The sequence below is a fragment of the Schistocerca gregaria genome, chromosome 11, assembly GCF_023897955.1.
Source record: "Schistocerca gregaria isolate iqSchGreg1 chromosome 11, iqSchGreg1.2, whole genome shotgun sequence".
Lineage (NCBI taxonomy): Eukaryota > Metazoa > Arthropoda > Insecta > Orthoptera > Acrididae > Schistocerca > Schistocerca gregaria.
The window spans coordinates 11,496,299-11,504,065 of record NC_064930.1 but is presented as its reverse complement, the minus strand read 5'-3'; the positions used below and the strand labels follow the sequence as shown (position 1 = coordinate 11,504,065).

General features: G+C 49.8%; 3 non-coding genes across 3 annotated transcripts; all 3 read right to left on the bottom strand.

Annotated features, from left to right (window-relative positions):
- Window positions 1–787: 787 nt before the first annotated feature.
- On the bottom strand, window positions 788–861 carry Trnan-auu (transfer RNA asparagine (anticodon AUU)). The gene has a single exon. It is a non-coding gene; the product is annotated as a tRNA-Asn (tRNA).
- Window positions 862–5,531: 4,670 nt separating this feature from the next.
- Trnan-auu (transfer RNA asparagine (anticodon AUU)) lies at window positions 5,532–5,605 on the bottom strand. Its single transcript has one exon. It is a non-coding gene; the product is annotated as a tRNA-Asn (tRNA).
- A 1,515-nt stretch (window positions 5,606–7,120) lies between these two features.
- On the bottom strand, window positions 7,121–7,194 carry Trnan-auu (transfer RNA asparagine (anticodon AUU)). Its single transcript has one exon. It is a non-coding gene; the product is annotated as a tRNA-Asn (tRNA).
- Window positions 7,195–7,767: the final 573 nt, after the last annotated feature.

The following is a 7,767-nucleotide window of genomic DNA, read 5'->3' as shown; positions in this document are numbered from 1 at the left end:
TGTCGACAATCACACAGCACCTGAGGTAACAAGCACATCTCGAGCCCCATTGTGCTCTCCATTGTTCATGCCAACTCAGTGCCTCGCTCTTTGCTACTGTGTAAAACTCTTGTCGTCCAACTGCAAAACACTGGGACACAACCAGTTTCCGCGTCTCCATTGCACTGATCATACTGCGAAACGCTCCCCAAACTTGGCAATCACCCATGCAGCCGACTTTTCCGACTTTACACGACGCTCACGCAACGCTCACGCTAGTGACAGCCTTACTTATAGTTCGACGTCGCGCCAAAGCGAATGAGCACATTTCGCCTACGGCTTAGGCCGCTCTCCTAGTGTGGCTGCTCTGTGTCTGCAGGCAGCGAGGGGCTGCAAGCTTCCTGTGTTCGCACCTATATCACCTGTGCTTGCTTGTCAGAGACAGACTATCGCAAAACATTCAACTCAGTCCATGAAGTGATTGCTACGGCATCTGTTATCAGCAGTCACAACCAGCAACGCCAGTAGCAGCCGACTGCACGCAAAGAATGGGAACGTGCAGTGGGATTTACGTGAACTCGGCGCAAGGCAGATCTTTCCGACGTAGGCTTGAGAATCTTATGGGAACATTTGTACTGTTTCTAAGTTAAGTGTAGGTGTGCGAGGTGGGTGCTTCCTGCGCACGAATAAAAGAACGCTTGCCAATTGTGGATGCTAATCGTTCGCTTGTATCTGCCTAGACACCTCTGCTGGTTGGGAATTATTCCTCTTGCATGGCAAGGTGCGCATGTAGGAGTGTTAAAAATTCTGGAGGCGCTGGGTATCGATCCCAGTACCTCTCGCACAATAAGCGAGCGCTCTACCATCTGAGCTACGCCCACCCCCCGTTGACTAATAGTGCTACATACAGCCACATCAACGTCACAGACCCTTACACTCCCATTATTCCGCAGACAAACACTACTCTCTATGTATCAGTGAGGGTGTCTTTCAGGTTTCGTGCATTCTGTATCGTATCGTAGTTGGCCACATTAAGAGTGGCACGCATAACGTCGAAAGTAGAATTCGGACACCGCTCTGAGTAAGACGAACGTGTTGTCCACTCTCTAGGCTTCAATGACGTTAAGCCATGATACCTAAGACAGATCTGCACTCGATGACACCACGATAACAGCCGGTCACCACACTTACATCTTGCTCTCCTTATAACAGTATACATCATATCAGTCTGTGACGCTGGTTTTGCAACTTCTTGCGTCCCTTTATGTTCGCCGCGACCAACACTTACCATGCACTGACCACAAAACATGGAGGAGCCGGAGCTTGAACCCGAGACCTTTCACACGCTAAGCGAACGATCTGCCAACTGAGCTACGGCTGCACACACGACCAAGCCTGGCTATTCTCCATTCTTTGGGACTCTGATGTGCACGGACACGTTGGTTGGTTGGTTTGTAGCGGCGAAGGTACCAGAGTACAAAGGCGCGGACACGTTCATATACACAAGAGTTCCAAGTAGTTTCGATACTCTGGTATTACGAATGCAAATTCCGTCTGTTTTTCACGTCTTAAATGGAAAGGGCGGTCACAAATTGGTCCATTTCACTCCTTGTCGACAATCACACAGCACCTGAGGTAACAAGCACATCTCGAGCCCCATTGTGCTCTCCATTGTTCATGCCAACTCAGTGCCTCGCTCTTTGCTACTGTGTAAAACTCTTGTCGTCCAACTGCAAAACACTGGGACACAACCAGTTTCCGCGTCTCCATTGCACTGATCATACTGCGAAACGCTCCCCAAACTTGGCAATCACCCATGCAGCCGACTTTTCCGACTTTACACGACGCTCACGCTAGTGACAGCCTTACTTATAGTTCGACGTCGCGCCAAAGCGAATGAGCACATTTCGCCTACGGCTTAGGCCGCTCTCCTAGTGTGGCTGCTCTGTGTCTGCAGGCAGCGAGGGGCTGCAAGCTTCCTGTGTTCGCACCTATATCACCTGTGCTTGCTTGTCAGAGACAGACTATCGCAAAACATTCAACTCACTCCATGAAGTGATTGCTACGGCATCTGTTATCAGCAGTCACAACCAGCAACGCCAGTAGCAGCCGACTGCACGCAAAGAATGGGAACGTGCAGTGGGATTTACGTGAACTCGGCGCAAGGCAGATCTTTCCGACGTAGGCTTGAGAATCTTATGGGAACATTTGTACTGTTTCTAAGTTAAGTGTAGGTGTGCGAGGTGGGTGCTTCCTGCGCACGAATAAAAGAACGCTTGCCAATTGTGGATGCTAATCGTTCGCTTGTATCTGCCTAGACACCTCTGCTGGTTGGGAATTATTCCTCTTGCATGGCAAGGTGCGCATGTAGGAGTGTTAAAAATTCTGGAGGCGCTGGGTATCGATCCCAGTACCTCTCGCACACTAAGCGAGCGCTCTACCATCGGAGCTACGCCCACCCCCCGTTGGCTAATAGTGCTACATACAGCCACATCAACGTCACAGACCCTTACACTCCCATTATTCCGCAGACAAACACTACTCTCTATGTATCAGTGAGGGTGTCTTTCAGGTTTCGTGCATTCTGTATCGAATCGTAGTTGGCCACATTAAGAGTGGCACGCATAACGTCGAAAGTAGAATTCGGACACCGCTCTGAGTAAGACGAACGTGTTGTCCACTCTCTAGGCTTCAATGACGTTAAGCCGTGATACCTAAGACAGATCTGCACTCGATGACACGACGATAACAGCCGGTCACCACACTTACATCTTGCTCTCCTTATAACAGTATACATCATATCAGTCTGTGACGCTGGTTTTGCAACTTCTTGCGTCCCTTTATGTTCGCCGCGACCAACACTTACCATGCACTGACCACAAAACATGGAGGAGCCGGAGATTGAACCCGAGACCTTTCAGACGCTAAGCGAACGATCTGCCAACTGAGCTACGGCTGCACACACGACCAAGCCTGGCTATTCTCCATTCTTTGGGACTCTGATGTGCACGGACACGTTGGTTGGTTGGTTTGTAGCGGCGAAGGTACCAGAGTACAAAGGCGCGGACACGTTCATATACACAAGAGTTCCAAGTAGTTTCGATACTCTGGTATTACGAATGCAAATTCCGTCTGTTTTTCACGTCTTAAATGGAAAGGGCGGTCACAAATTGGTCCATTTCACTCCTTGTCGACAATCACACAGCACCTGAGGTAACAAGCACATCTCGAGCCCCATTGTGCTCTCCATTGTTCATGCCAACTCAGTGCCTCGCTCTTTGCTACTGTGTAAAACTCTTGTCGTCCAACTGCAAAACACTGGGACACAACCAGTTTCCGTGTCTCCATTGCACTGATCATACTGCGAAACGCTCCCCAAACTTGGCAATCACCCATGCAGCCGACTTTTCCGACTTTACACGACGCTCACGCTAGTGACAGCCTTACTTATAGTTCGACGTCGCGCCAAAGCGAATGAGCACATTTCGCCTACGGCTTAGGCCGCTCTCCTAGTGTGGCTGCTCTGTGTCTGCAGGCAGCGAGGGGCTGCAAGCTTCCTGTGTTCGCACCTATATCACCTGTGCTTGCTTGTCAGAGACAGACTATCGCAAAACATTCAACTCACTCCATGAAGTGATTGCTACGGCATCTGTTATCAGCAGTCACAACCAGCAACACCAGTAGCAGCCGACTGCACGCAAAGAATGGGAACGTGCAGTGGGATTTACGTGAACTCGGCGCAAGGCAGATCTTTCCGACGTAGGCTTGAGAATCTTATGGGAACATTTGTACTGTTTCTAAGTTAAGTGTAGGTGTGCGAGGTGGGTGCTTCCTGCGCACGAATAAAAGAACGCTTGCCAATTGTGGATGCTAATCGTTCGCTTGTATCTGCCTAGACACCTCTGCTGGTTGGGAATTATTCCTCTTGCATGGCAAGGTGCGTATGTAGGAGTGTTAAAAATTCTGGAGGCGCTGGGTATCGATCCCAGTACCTCTCGCACACTAAGCGAGCGCTCTACCATCTGAGCTACGCCCACCCCCCGTTGACTAATCGTGCTACATACAGCCACATCAACGTCACAGACCCTTACACTCCCATTATTCCGCAGACAAACACTACTCTCTATGTGTCAGTGAGGGTGTCTTTCAGGTTTCGTGCATTCTGTATCGAATCGTAGTTGGCCACATTAAGAGTGGCACGCATAACGTCGAAAGTAGAATTCGGACACCGCTCTGAGTAAGACGAACGTGTTGTCCACTCTCTAGGCTTCAATGACGTTAAGCCATGATACCTAAGACAGATCTGCACTCGATGACACCACGATAACAGCCGGTCACCACACTTACATCTTGCTCTCCTTATAACAGTATACATCATATCAGTCTGTGACGCTGGTTTTGCAACTTCTTGCGTCCCTTTATGTTCGCCGCGACCAACACTTACCATGCACTGACCACAAACATGGAGCAGCTGGAGCTTGAACCCGAGACCTTTCACACGCTAAGCGAACGATCTGCCAACTGAGCTACGGCTGCACACACGACCAAGCCTGGCTATTCTCCATTCTTTGGGACTCTGATGTGCACGGACACGTTGGTTGGTTGGTTTGTAGCGGCGAAGGTACCAGAGTACAAAGGCGCGCTCACGTTCATATACACAAGAGTTCCAAGTAGTTTCGATACTCTGGTATTACGAATGCAAATTCCGTCAGTTTTTCACGTCTTAAATGGAAAGGGCGGTCACAAATTGGTCCATTTCACTCCTTGTCGACAATCACACAGCACCTGAGGTAACAAGCACATCTCGAGCCCCATTGTGCTCTCCATTGTTCATGCCAACTCAGTGCCTCGCTCTTTGCTACTGTGTAAAACTCTTGCCGTCCAACTGCAAAACACTGGGACACAACCAGTTTCCGCGTCTCCATTGCACTGATCATACTGCGAAACGCTCCCCAAACTTGGCAATCACCCATGCAGCCGACTTTTCCGACTTTACACGACGCTCACGCAACGCTCACGCTAGTGACAGCCTTACTTATAGTTCGACGTCGCGCCAAAGCGAATGAGCACATTTCGCCTACGGCTTAGGCCGCTCTCCTAGTGTGGCTGCTCTGTGTCTGCAGGCAGCGAGGGGCTGCAAGCTTCCTGTGTTCGCACCTATATCACCTGTGCTTGCTTGTCAGAAACAGACTATCGCAAAACATTCAACTCACTCCATGAAGTGATTGCTACGGCATCTGTTATCAGCAGTCACAACCAGCAACGCCAGTAGCAGCCGACTGCACGCAAAGAATGGGAACGTGCAGTGGGATTTACGTGAACTCGGCGCAAGGCAGATCTTTCCGACGTAGGCTTGAGAATCTTATGGGAACATTTGTACTGTTTCTAAGTTAAGTGTAGGTGTGCGAGGTGGGTGCTTCCTGCGCACGAATAAAAGAACGCTTGCCAATTGTGGATGCTAATCGTTCGCTTGTATCTGCCTAGACACCTCTGCTGGTTGGGAATTATTCCTCTTGCATGGCAAGGTGCGCATGTAGGAGTGTTAAAAATTCTGGAGGCGCTGGGTATCGATCCCAGTACCTCTCGCACAATAAGCGAGCGCTCTACCATCTGAGCTACGCCCACCCCCCGTTGACTAATAGTGCTACATACAGCCTCATCAACGTCACAGACCCTTACACTCCCATTATTCCGCAGACAAACACTACTCTCTATGTATCAGTGAGGGTGTCTTTCAGGTTTCGTGCATTCTGTATCGTATCGTAGTTGGCCACATTAAGAGTGGCACGCATAACGTCGAAAGTAGAATTCGGACACCGCTCTGAGTAAGACGAACGTGTTGTCCACTCTCTAGGCTTCAATGACGTTAAGCCGTGATACCTAAGACAGATCTGCACTCGATGACACCACGATAACAGCCGGTCACCACACTTACATCTTGCTCTCCTTATAACAGTATACATCATATCAGTCTGTGACGCTGGTTTTGCAACTTCTTGCGTCCCTTTATGTTCGCCGCGACCAACACTTACCATGCACTGACCACAAAACATGGAGGAGCCGGAGCTTGAACCCGAGACCTTTGACACGCTAAGCGAACGATCTGCCAACTGAGCTATGGCTGCACACACGACCAAGCCTGGCTATTCTCCATTCTTTGGGACTCTGATGTGCACGGACACGTTGGTTGGTTGGTTTGTAGCGGCGAAGGTACCAGAGTACAAAGGCGCGGACACGTTCATATACACAAGAGTTCCAAGTAGTTTCGATACTCTGGTATTACGAATGCAAATTCCGTCTGTTTTTCACGTCTTAAATGGAAAGGGCGGTCACAAATTGGTCCATTTCACTCCTTGTCGACAATCACACAGCACCTGAGGTAACAAGCACATCTCGAGCCCCATTGTGCTCTCCATTGTTCATGCCAACTCAGTGCCTCGCTCTTTGCTACTGTGTAAAACTCTTGTCGTCCAACTGCAAAACACTGGGACACAACCAGTTTCCGCGTCTCCATTGCACTGATCATACTGCGAAACGCTCCCCAAACTTGGCAATCACCCATGCAGCCGACTTTTCCGACTTTACACGACGCTCACGCAACGCTCACGCTAGTGACAGCCTTACTTATAGTTCGACGTCGCGCCAAAGCGAATGAGCACATTTCGCCTACGGCTTAGGCCGCTCTCCTAGTGTGGCTGCTCTGTGTCTGCAGGCAGCGAGGGGCTGCAAGCTTCCTGTGTTCGCACCTATATCACCTGTGCTTGCTTGTCAGAGACAGACTATCGCAAAACATTCAACTCACTCCATGAAGTGATTGCTACGGCATCTGTTATCAGCAGTCACAACCAGCAACGCCAGTAGCAGCCGACTGCACGCAAAGAATGGGAACGTGCAGTGGGATTTACGTGAACTCGGCGCAAGGCAGATCTTTCCGACGTAGGCTTGAGAATCTTATGGGAACATTTGTACTGTTTCTAAGTTAAGTGTAGGTGTGCGAGGTGGGTGCTTCCTGCGCACGAATAAAAGAACGCTTGCCAATTGTGGATGCTAATCGTTCGCTTGTATCTGCCTAGACACCTCTGCTGGTTGGGAATTATTCCTCTTGCATGGCAAGGTGCGCATGTAGGAGTGTTAAAAATTCTGGAGGCGCTGGGTATCGATCCCAGTACCTCTCGCACAATAAGCGAGCGCTCTACCATCTGAGCTACGCCCACCCCCCGTTGACTAATAGTGCTACATACAGCCACATCAACGTCACAGACCCTTACACTCCCATTATTCCGCAGACAAACACTACTCTCTATGTATCAGTGAGGGTGTCTTTCAGGTTTCGTGCATTCTGTATCGTATCGTAGTTGGCCACATTAAGAGTGGCACGCATAACGTCGAAAGTAGAATTCGGACACCGCTCTGAGTAAGACGAACGTGTTGTCCACTCTCTAGGCTTCAATGACGTTAAGCCGTGATACCTAAGACAGATCTGCACTCGATGACACCACGATAACAGCCGGTCACCACACTTACATCTTGCTCTCCTTATAACAGTATACATCATATCAGTCTGTGACGCTGGTTTTGCAACTTCTTGCGTCCCTTTATGTTCGCTGCAACCAACACTTACCATGCACTGACCACAAAACATGGAGGAGCCGGAGCTTGAACCCGAGACCTTTGACACGCTAAGCGAACGATCTGCCAACTGAGCTATGGCGGCACACACGACCAAGCCTGGCTATTCTCCATTCTTTGGGACTCTGATGTGCACGGACACGTTGGTTGGTTGGTTTG